Raw genomic sequence first — 12,410 nt, 5'->3', positions numbered from 1 at the left:
ATAGCATATTCAAAAAGGATAGTCTAAAGTTTGATGGAACAAACTATGAAAGTTGGAAGGAAAAGATGAAGACATATCTACTATGTATGGGTCCAGGATATTGGATTCTCACAAAATTAGCAAAGACAATTGTTGATGAAAAAGAGTTGGAAACTTGTACCGAGCATCAGAGAGAACTTTTTATGTGCAACATGAGAGATAGAGAAGCATTATTGTCTACACTTCTTGAAATGGAGTATGACCAGGTAAAAACACTTGATACTTCTTGTAAGATTTGGGAAACTTTAGAAAATAGCTTTCAAGGTGATAAACATGCTAAGAAAATAAGGTTACAAAATTGGATTTGTGCATTTCAAGATGTTAAAATGATGGAAGATGAATCTATAAGAACATATGTAAGTAGAATTTCAAAAATTGTTGCAAGTATCATATCTCAAGGAGGCAAGAAAGAAGAAGATCAAGTGACTGGGAAGATATTGAAGAGTTTAACACCTCCATTTAAGCATACAACTCAAATGATATAGTTGGTGATCCCGTATGCTCAAGATCTCACCAAGTAGAAATTACTTGGGAGACTTGAAATAATTGAGAATGAGCTTAGATAGTTTGGAGAATTGTCTAGAATAGAGACAACTTTTAGTGCCTTGAATATTCAACCTAATTTGTTAAGGAACACAAGTGCTAGAGGTGATTTTACTAGCAGTAGAAGATCTTAGGAGGAAAAAAAGATTGAAGAAGGAGTAGCCTTTCTTGTAAGAAGAGAAAAATATGGTAAGATTTTTTTCAAATGTTGGACTTGTAATGAGTTTGGTCATTATGCATCTAAGTGTCCTAAAGGAGAGAAAAAGTATAGAGGAAACTTAAAGCCTAGAAGAGATAGAAATTGTTTATATGTTAATGAAGAAGATGAATCTGATGAACAAGTAATAAGTGCCAGTGATGATGAGATAGGTTTTGTGGCTATTAAAGAAGAAAGTACAATGAAAATGGCTTTAGTATCACAGGTTGAAAATAAATCTTATTGGATAATTGATAGTGGTTGCTCACATCATATGATTGATGATATGAACAAATTTGTTGATTTCAAAAGTTATGATGGAGGTATTGTTAGAGTTAGAAACAATGCAACTTGCCATGTTAAAGGTATTGGATATATAACTCTTGATGGTAAGACTAACACTAAGGATATATATTTTGTTGATGGCTTGAAGCAAGCACCTAGAACCTAGTATGCAAGGTTGGACAAGCATTTGACAAAACTTGGATTTAACAAAGGTATGACAAACAATAATCTATATTTGAAAGAAATAGATAATGGATTGTTGATTTTGGTAATATTTGTTGATGATATCATATTTGGAGGAGAAGATGATGAAAGTGACAAGTTTATAGAAGAAATGAAAAAGGAATTTGAAATGAGCATGATTGGGGAAATGAAATATTTCCTAGGATTATAGATTTTGTAGGATAAAGAAGGAATCTTTATTTCTTAGACAAAGTACTTGAAATATTTGTTGAAAAGGTTTGGTTTGGAAACATGCAAACTAGTTGGAACACTTATGATAACTGGACATAAGTTATCTACAAAGGATGAGATACCTATTGTTGAGTAGAAAAAGTACACATCTATGATTGGGGATTCAATATCTGACTCACATAAGGCCATATATAACAAATGTAGTTAATTTTTTTGCAAGATTTCAAGATGACCTTAGAGAAGCACATAATGTTGTAGTTAAAAGGACATTTAGATATCTAAAAGGAACACCAGAGTTTGGATTATGATATGATAGATCTAATCATTTCACTTTATATGCTTATACTGATGATGATTGGGCAGGCAATATGGATGAGAGAAAGAGCACCGATGGTACAACATCCTTTCTTGGAGGAAGATTAGTTTCTTGGTTAAGCAAGAAGCAAGATTATACCTTATAGAGTACAACAGAGGTAGAATATGTTGCAGTAGCAAATAATTGTAATCAAGTTGTTTGGATGAAGCAGATGCTGAAGGATATAAGGATAGAATTTAGTGAACCTGTTGTCATACATTATGACAACACCAACACAATGAATATGTCTAAGAATCTAGTGTTACATTCTAAGACTAAGCACATTTCTATTAAGTATCACATGTTGAGAGAGAAAGTTGTAGAAAAGGAAATCAGATTTGAGTACGTAAGCACCAAAGAGAAGATTGCATATATTTTTACTAAGCATCTTCCTAGAGAGACCTTTGAGTATTTGAAAGGTATGTTAGGGGTTATGCCCCTACCTACATTAGAGTAGGTGATGCAAGAGTGCATTAGTCTAGAGGTACATAGCACTATTGTTTGTCTAGACTAAATGCTGATGCTTCCTATACGAGGTAGTATTTGTGATAAGTAGAGTCATCTAGGACTCTTGAAAAATGTTGTTTTGAACAGTGTCTTTGGACTGTTGAGCAAGTCAGAGGCAATTTTTGTAGAGATTGACAAGATGTAGTGATAGATGGTTATTGAAACCTTTGACATTGATGTCAATGGGGGAGAGATACAACATGGAAAATAATTTGATATAGAGAACATTGAGGTATATTGATGGGGGAGAATGATTGATGAAGAGGGTTTGAAAATAAAGGATAAGAGTATTTATAGTTGGTATTCTTGGAACTAGATGTTTTTCATCTATGTTACCATCAATGCCAAAGGGGGAGATTGTTGGAAGGATGAATGCTAATGACATTCCTATGGGGGAGTATTGTAGAAACATGATTGGATCACTATCATGGTGATATGTTACAATCATGACTATGTTTGTTATTGATGTCAACATAGCAGTTTTCTATGGTATCTAATAGAAAAAAAAAAAGTAAAGAACAAGTTGGTACAAATAGATCGTTGAGTATGTTCACTAGCAAGGTTAATGAGAGATACTACTAAGTGTCTGGTACATGCAACTAACCTCAGAAGAAAAAGGTATAAACGTATTAAGTCTAGAATAAATTATGCAAGTTTTAGTAAAGAGGGTTTTGAGATAGAGTTTATAGAAGCATGTTTAGGTAAACTTGTTATATCTCTAAGCAAAATTGTTATTCTGAGAAGCAAAGTTAAAGATGTGTAGAAGACATGTTAGAGATTGCATGGCTAAGCTCACTCATCATAATGTCAAACATGTAGAAAGTTATTCAAGATACAAGGCAATAATTTAATGTTATCACTAAGAGAAGCATGTTCTTAATGAGATCCTAAATAATTAATTGAGATGGTGTGTTAGCCAACTCAAGGAAATTGTTTTGTGGACTTGGTATAAAGGAAGGACATTTTCCTTTGTTAATTATAGAAGTTGAAAAGTGGAAAGATAACATGAAGAATAGAAAGATAGCATGAAGAGTGGAAAGAGAAGAATGAAGTTGATAAGCAAAGATAAGCAAAGCAAAGCAAAGTTGGAGAAAAAATTATTGCTGAGGTTTAATTTTGAGATCCAAAGTTTGATATTTGGATTCAAGGTTTGTAACCTGGTTTACAAGGTTTAATAGTGATTGGTTTAGTTGATAGGACAGAGGAAAGAAGCACTTAATAATAAATTACTTGTTTGAGTAGTAAACTCTTCTTGTAATTGAAATTGTATGTTTGGGTAGTGAGCTCTTCTTGCCTACATTGTACTACAATTTCTAATAGGGTTGGAATCTCCTAACAGGGACTCATATCTACTAAATGTTGTAACAGACTTCTAACAAGGTCTATCCTCTAATAAGGAATATTTATATCAGTACATCATCTTGTAGGTACCATCCCCACCGAGGTTTTCCCTTTGAACAAGGGTTTCCCTAGTTAACATATCTAGTGTAATTGCATATGTGCATCTTATTATGGTTTCTATTTACTTTGGTTGAATGGTTAAGAATAATTAAGGTTGATGAATATTTTAATTGGATAACTAATTCACCCCCCTCTTAGTTATATTGATGGACTATTATTTCTAACATGACTATCATAACACTGAGAGACCCAAAAATCACTCGCATGAGCCTTCACTAGCCTTCACTTCATAACATTAGAAGAGGGAAGATTCAAGGCTTACAACTAGATGCTATTGATCTTGACCGTAAGATTGTAACACCTGATTGAAAATATGAAAATGACATATGATCTTTCAGTTAAACACAAGGGATGACAAATGCATGATTTAATTTAAATAGAAAGGGGCACAAGGAAACACTTAAAGTGAATGAAACTAGCAAGGGGACCCAACTTAACTGACACATGACCCTTCAAAAAGGCAATAAAAAATTATAACATTGAAGGGGATATCTAGGGTTTTAGTTAGGTTTTAGGCACATGCCTGACACATTGTGCAACCTTGACACCATGAATAGATATCTCTGATCAGATTTCAATGATGGTGGCAAGGGAACAAAGGTGGGGGCTAAAATGGGTAACAACTTATACTTGTTGACCTCAAGGAAGATATCATTTCCATGGATAATGATAAGGCCCTTGGTTGTGATGGTTTTCCATGTGAGTTTTGCAAAATATTATGCGATGATATTGGCCCTGATCTACATCAGGTGTATCATGAAGCTTACAATTTTGATTCCCTAAGTAACATTATCAAGAAGGGTACTATCAAATTCATACCTAAAGTCGGTGATCTTGAGGAAATTTACAACTGGAGGCCCATCACTTTGATGAATATCTCCTACAAGATCATTGCCAAAGCTCTCTCCCTTAAAATATGGCATCTACTCCCTCAGATTGTTCATCCTAAACAAATTGGCTTCATTAAGTCAAGATACATCCTAAACAATATTATTTTTGTTTGGGAAGGCATGGAGTGGGCTTGATAGTCCAAACATTAGCCTTATTTCTTAAGATTGATTTTGCCAAAGCTTATGATTGTATTGAATGGCCTTTCATTTTGGCCATGCTTCAAGCATTGGGATTTGGTCTAGTCTTTCTACAATCAGTTTAGATGCTTTGGTGATGCCTCTACTTGTATTAACATTAATGATCAGAAATCTAAAGCCTTTGGGCTCTACAGATTGATTCATCAAGGTTGTCCTTTAACACCTTCTCTTTATGTGTTAGCTGCTAAAGGATTTAGCTATCTTCTTGCCAACACTATCTCTCGGGGTCTGGTGCATGACATTTCTCTTTTGGATTACACCACATAGCTTGTGAATGGCCATTTTTCTGATGATTCCTTTATTAATCTTTTGGAGGATGAAGATAATATTGCCAACACCTTATAATGCTTTGATACTTTTTGCCTTGCCTCTGGGTCTGCTATTCAATGACACAAAACCCTTTGCTATAGACATGCCTTCTTGCCAGGCCCTCAATGACTACAACACTATGGGTGGAAATGGATTCAACATGGTGAAAAATTTAAGTTCTTGGGAATTCTATTTTCTTTTCAAGCCTCCCCCATGGAGCCATGGAATGATGTCCTAGCATAGATTGAGAAGAAATTGTACTATTGGATCACCAAGCTTCTCTCCCTTGCAAGAAAATTTTAGATTTATTCTAAAGTGTTGGTTGCTACACATGTCTATTACTCCTCATGTTGGGTCCCTTCAAAAGCTTCATACCTCAAGCTCAAGTTCCTCCTAAGGGATTTCCTCTGGGCCTTTGACTCTATGCATCATGGCTTTCACAGAGTTAACTGGGACTTCTGTTATTTTCCCAAAGGCTCTGATGGTCTTGGGTTGCTTTCCACTCACAAGCAAGGGATTATCCTCTATGCTAAGTGGGTTATTCGGGCTCTCACTAGAGAATGTATGACATTTTGTGTAACATCAAAGTTAATACACAATTGATCAATTATTTTCAATACTGCATCCCAGCCCATAGGTTTTCTCCATGCCTCATAATGAGCAATAGTAAAAGACCTTCTCCTAGACTAATAGGAAGGATTCCTCCATGACACTTGGAAATTTCCATTAGTTCTTTGATCACCACCCTAAACTCTATTTCCAAACAACCTTCCTAAACCTTGGTCACTTGGGTCACCATTGCCATAGCCACTTGAGCACCTATCAACTTATCGTTACAAGCACAACATCGTGCAACTGCAAGTTAGATTATATTTATTCTTTTTTAACCTATACATGTCTAGACATGTATGATATCAATATTCACATACTGCATAAATGAAGATTCATATTTCAATATAAGTCACACATATTATTATGTTTTGGAAGTTTATAGTTTATCTTGATTTTTGTCTTAAGGCCCAAATCAACAATCTTTACTTCTTTATTTATTTTTCTCATACATGATGTATTCATTTTAAGAACATGGACTAAAATAGTACATATAATTTTAAATTAAATATTCCCTTGATGTAAGAAAGTATTTAATGACCAAAAAATAATTATTAAATTTTACTTCAATGATTATGAAAACATATTTTCTTTACATGAGTCCCCCATTTTTGTTCTCTATTTAAAAAAAAAACATCTAAGTGTTTAAATGAACATGGGTGTAAGGATGTTGCTGGTACATAAACCATAGTAGAAATAAATTTACTAATTAGGTTAGATTTACAACAGTTTGTAATAACATTATTAAATGATACTATTTTTCATCTAAATCAGATTTTCTCAAACTAAATCATGTAAGTTCATGGTTTCCATCAAATCTATTATATAAAAAGAAAGCATTTGTTTATACTATTAACTATAAAACAAACTTATGAACTAATTTAATACTCAGATTCCTTTTTTAGTAATGCCTAAATAACAATCATTATTTTATTCTCCTATACTTTAATTGTTAACTCCAATAAACTAAAACATAATTCAAACTCAAACTTTCAAACTCTCTTCGATAGAGTTATTCATATAAAAATTTACAACTATATTTGTTGGTCCAACCATAGCTAAGTATGCTAAGAGGGGATTGGTGGGGGGGAGGGGAGGGGGGTGAATCAATATACTCACTACTTTCATTTTTTTGCTCTAAATCACACTTAACCTTTTCTATGGGTTTGTGTTGGCTATAACTTAACGAACAAGGATTAAGAAAAAATAAAGATCATGAAAATATCAACACATAACAAAATATTTATCTTCTGGAAACTCGACTAGGGTAAAAACTATAGTGTGTGAGTTAATCCTCACAAAGGTTGCCCTCTTTTGAAGTGCACCTAGTCAAGAACTTATCCCTATTAGAAGATTACAAAGACATTGTCAAGTGTCTCCTAGTTAAGGGATTTTGGTAAGACCTATTTAAATTCTTTCCTTGTTAGGAGCAACTTGGTAAAATGACTTTAGAACACAAGTTAATATGTCATCCTATTAGGGGATTTATACAAAGAAATATTAGCATGAATGTTGATGAAATTCCTATGGGGAAGTATATTAGCATTGTTAGATACATGAGTAAGAGCTTGTGTGTTGCATTCATGATAGTGTTTGTCATTGTTGTCAACATACTAATTATTTTGTAAAGAATGGCAGAGTTACATAGGTAGAAGTGTTTGGTTTGATTTGAGAATTGAAGATCAGATTATGCACACTTGAGGTTATTTTTTACAATATGTCTATATGCTACAGTTAAGAGTGCATAAGGAAATATGGAGACTGGACAAAGTTATGAAGATTTTAGTGAAGACAACTTTAGACAACATTTCTAGAAAGATGGTACTATTATTTTGATTCTTTCTTCTCACAAAGATGAAATTGGATTAAGCGAACTAAGATAGAGGTTGAAGACATGTTAGAGATTCTTTGATTCAAAGGTCATAATATGATGATCATCAAGTAGAAGGTTATGAAGAATTTGAGCTAACAATTTGTGTGTAATCTTTGATAAAGTGTAAAATTATAATGTAACATGTATTCTAATATCTTAAATGAGTCCTATATTATTATTGTAAATTAGGAAATCCTCAAGAACAACTCAATAACTTGTTTTTGGACTTGGTAAAAAGGAAAAATTATTTCCTTGTATTGGAAAGTAATGATATGTAGTCATAACTTTGTAATATCTATTGTGCAAGCTTGGTATGAAAACTTGTGAAGATCAAAGAAAAGTTTGGTGTAGTTGAGGAACACTGAGCTTATAAGGAACTATATTTGGCAAGACAAGTTACTAATTGGACAATTTTTGTTTCACATTGTATTGTTCAAAAGGAATAGTACTCAGGCTATTTGGATAGTGGGTTCAATGGCCCTCCTTTCAACTCCTAACAGAGTTGGCACAACCCCTAATAGGGTTGGAATCTCCAAATAGGGATTCAAAGCCTCATAATATGGACTCATATGTACTGATTATATTTAATTGACTTATAATACGGTCTATCCTCTAACAAGGAACTTTAATTTTAGTACATCATGTTGCGGGTACCATCCCCACTGATGTTTTCCCTTTGATTAAGGGTTTCCCTAGTTAACAAATCTAATGTTATTGTTCATGATTATCTTTCTATGGTTGTTGCATCTATTGTTTACATGTTTTAGAATTAATAAAGTCATTGAAAATTATTTTAAGTGCATAATTGATTCACCCCCACACCCCTCGCATTAGGTAATTGAAGGAAAAGCTTAACAACTTAAGGACATCTATGACGTATTTCAGGAAAGATAGTCTAAAGTTTGATGAGATAAACTATGATAACTAGAAAGAAAAGATGAAGATGCACCATGTATGGGTCAAGAATTTTGGTTGGTTACTACTAAGACTAAAGCTATGATTGAAGAAGACAAGCTTGAATGCTATTAGGAATCAAAGAAAAATCTATTTATGTAGAATATGCTTGCTAGAGAAGCATTGTTATCATCTCTTCTTGAGAGTGAATATGGAGAGCTAAAAACTTTAAGACTTGCTAAGGAGATTTGGAATGTTTTACAAAGTAAATTTGAGGGTGATAAATATGCTAAAAAGGCTATATTGTAAAGTTGGATGTATTTATTTCAAGATCCTTAAATGTTGGAGGATGAAACTATAAGAGAATAGTTTGCTAGAATATCATAGATTGTCATAGGGATAAAGAATTGTGGAAGTGAAAAATCAAAAGATGAAGTTATATGAAAAACATTTAAGACCTTGAAACCTTATAAATAGACAATATAGATGATTTAACATGCTATTCCTTGCAAACCTAAATTTACAAGAGAGACTCTTCTTGAGATATTGTAAACATATGAAATGTGGATGAAACAAAGTGGATAATTTCCTAGACTGGAGACTTCTTTCAATGTACAGAAAGACAAACCTATGTTGACAATAAGTGCAAGTACAAGTGGAGGCTATACTAGTTGTATCCAAACAAGAGATGAAGAAGACAAGAAGATTGAAGAAGGACTTTCCCTACTCATGAAGAGAGAACCTAAAGGTAACCAAATCCTTGTTTGTTCAAGACATGTAAAGAATTTAGTCATTATTCCTCTAAATATCCTTAAAGAGAAAATAAGTTTATGTTTGAAAAACCTTATAAATCAAGAGTGCCTAAGGATTTCTTTTATGTCAATGAGGATGGAAAATTTGATTTCAAAATGGTAGACTTCTTGAATGATAGTGATAAGGAGGATGATGATGAAATTGGATTTGTTGCTATTAAAGAAGAGATAAAAGAAGAAAGAACATTACTATCATAAGTTAAAATGAAAATGTTTGATTGGATTATAGATAGTAGTTTCTCCCATCATATGATAGGATACATAATATTTTTTTGCTTAATTCAATAGTTATTGTTGAAGTTGATGAAATATCAACCCCACAACTCTAAAGAATCACTACATGTAAATGTTGGAATAGTTTAGAATAACTGAGAGGGTGGGGGGTGAGTTAGTTATCCAAGGTACAAACCTCCCAATAAAACTTTTCAGTGCTTAACAAAACTCATACATATATCTCCTTATCATGTATCTTGCATGCATCCATTATATCATTCAAAACTTAAACTTATAGGTTACTATCCTAGGTCAAAATCACTTTGTAGACATGTAAACATGAATGATAAAAGATTCACACATATGACACAATGATTTTATGTGGAAACCCAATTTGGGAAAAACCATCACTAACATGCTACTAGTTCATTCTTCTAAAGTGATGCCCTGTGAAAGGCCAACCCTATTAAAGGTTATAACACATTGTTAAATGTGACTTGGTTAAAGGATTTCAATCACCCTATTAGGAGTGAGCCTTGTTAGAGGACATTAGACCATTCCATTAGAATGTCACCCGATTAAAGAATTTACAAATGATTGCTAGGTCAACCTTAATTCAAAGGATTTACCCTAGACTAATACAATGATTAGAAAGTAATTGTAAGGCTTTGATATGATAATAAATCACAACTCACTTGCAGATTATAGATCTTTGTTTTAGTCCTCCAGTCTGCTTGGCTTTATTTACTTCAACTCTAATAGCTTGTTCACCTTCAAGCATTCATCCTTTTAAGCCTTCTTGCTTTGCATGACAATTGTAGATTCTATAGTTCGACCACCATATGAAGCAATACCCTAGACTTCTTGTCTTCCTTGGGTTCTCACACATGCCAATTGTTTCTTCAAGACTTGTGTCCCCTTATTTAGAGAATTTAGGTCTTTTTCAGCTCAACCACAATTATCCATTCTAGGGTTAGGTCAGATTCATTGAATCTTCTCTCTTGTCCATTTTTCTCCCTCTAGAAACTTCCTTCTCAATCCTCCTTGAATTCACCTCAAAATGGTTTACCTTGAATTATGTGCCTCCAAATCATCAACCTTATCTTCTACACACTTCACAAAATTCAAGAAATCAACTTTGTCTACTTAGATTCATCAAATTCATGATCTAACTCATAATGTTGTCACTTGGCATTAACTAACCTCTGATGCTCGACATACACTATGTTGCTCAACATCCACTAATAGTTCACTCCACACATACTAACATTTAGTGATTCTTGGTGTTGATATTGTGGTGACTGATCATGTGGTGGGGGTTGATGTTGGGGCACCCTCTTTGATAGTGCTTTTTTCAATAACATAATACTGAAATTGTAAGAACCCTAAAATGGTCAATTTTAAAGGTTTCTCTAAAATGTTGTTATAAGCAGCTGAGATGCATAAGCATTGTAAGGTTGGTGAATGTTTTTGCTAGATAATAGAAAGTTTGAAGGCTATGTAGGTGGGCATAGCCTAGGTTTTGGGTGAACCACATTAAATTTGTTTGTTATCTGTGTTCTTTGTGTTTTCTTCTATTATTTTTCCATATAACTATTTATTCTTATATTGTTCTAGATCTATCAAACCCTAATAGCTCGAAACCAACTAAACATTACTCAACATATACTAAATTCACTTGGCATACACTAGATCTTCAATTTTCTTGACACTAACTAATTTTTTTCTCAACTTGAATTGACTTTTCTCATCACGAACTAATCACTCAGTCAAGCTTAGCAGACATAATTTTCTTTCTATGTTCTTCTAGACTTAACTAATGTATCCATTGACTTCATCTTTATGTAGATAAATAATACAAAATATTATCCATGTCGCACTTGGTCTTTGTACTTCTTTTTTGTAACAAATAACTCAATCTTTCCTCTAGGTTCTCTTTATCACATTTGATCAAATCCTCTTCATCAATCAAACAAATGATAGCATTCAAACCAAACAAGCAATTGTCTCACCAACAAGTAATCGGTTTGACATCATTGAAAATATAATTATTGTTTCCAGATTCTACATATCAAAACAATCTTGTTTTCAATAGTAAACGCCCATTATAGAAAGAGAAGAGCAAAGCTATGAAGGCTCAAATTCAAAGATCTAGAGAAGAGACATTCTTAATGTGCAAAAAAGAATTGGAAATTGTATTGAATGAATGAATAAATTTACAAATTACCATCCATATAAAAAGAGAAAGGTAAAACCTAAAAGGTAGAAACCCTAAAGGGAAATATCCTAGGTTGCATGATAATAATTAATAAAAGAGTTAATTATTACGTGCCTAAAGTTTAGCGTAAGTAAAATAGAGATAATAAGTTAATAATTAAATCAAAATAATTTGATTAATAAAAAGATATCTTGTTACTCTACCCCCACCCCCCCACCCCGAAGATAAACTTAGGGCATAGCTAAACTTAGACATTACTATTGAAAGAAAAAACAAATGGGTCCCAACAATAGAGGCCTAATCAGGTACCCACGCACAACCAAATCTTTGTAAAGAGGAGAAATAGAGAAAACCACATGGCAAAAACCCTACTCCAAAAAGAGATGGAAAGAATGTCCTAGAAGATAGGAACAAAAGTATGATCATGAAGAACATCACTAAAACATGAAGCTACAAACACTACCAAACTGTTGGTTTGAAGAATCTTCATTGTATAGAACAAGACCAGGTAGAGAAAACTAAGTTTGAAGAGATGATCAATAAAAAATGAAAGTTATCTTCATGGCCTCCAAAAGTAGGAATGAAAGAGTGTCT

The sequence above is a fragment of the Cupressus sempervirens genome, chromosome 8, assembly GCF_028749045.1.
Source record: "Cupressus sempervirens isolate cs-2001-9-10 chromosome 8, ASM2874904v1, whole genome shotgun sequence".
In the NCBI taxonomy this organism is placed as follows: Eukaryota; Viridiplantae; Streptophyta; class Pinopsida; order Cupressales; family Cupressaceae; genus Cupressus; species Cupressus sempervirens.
Note: the sequence above shows the minus strand (reverse complement) of the source record.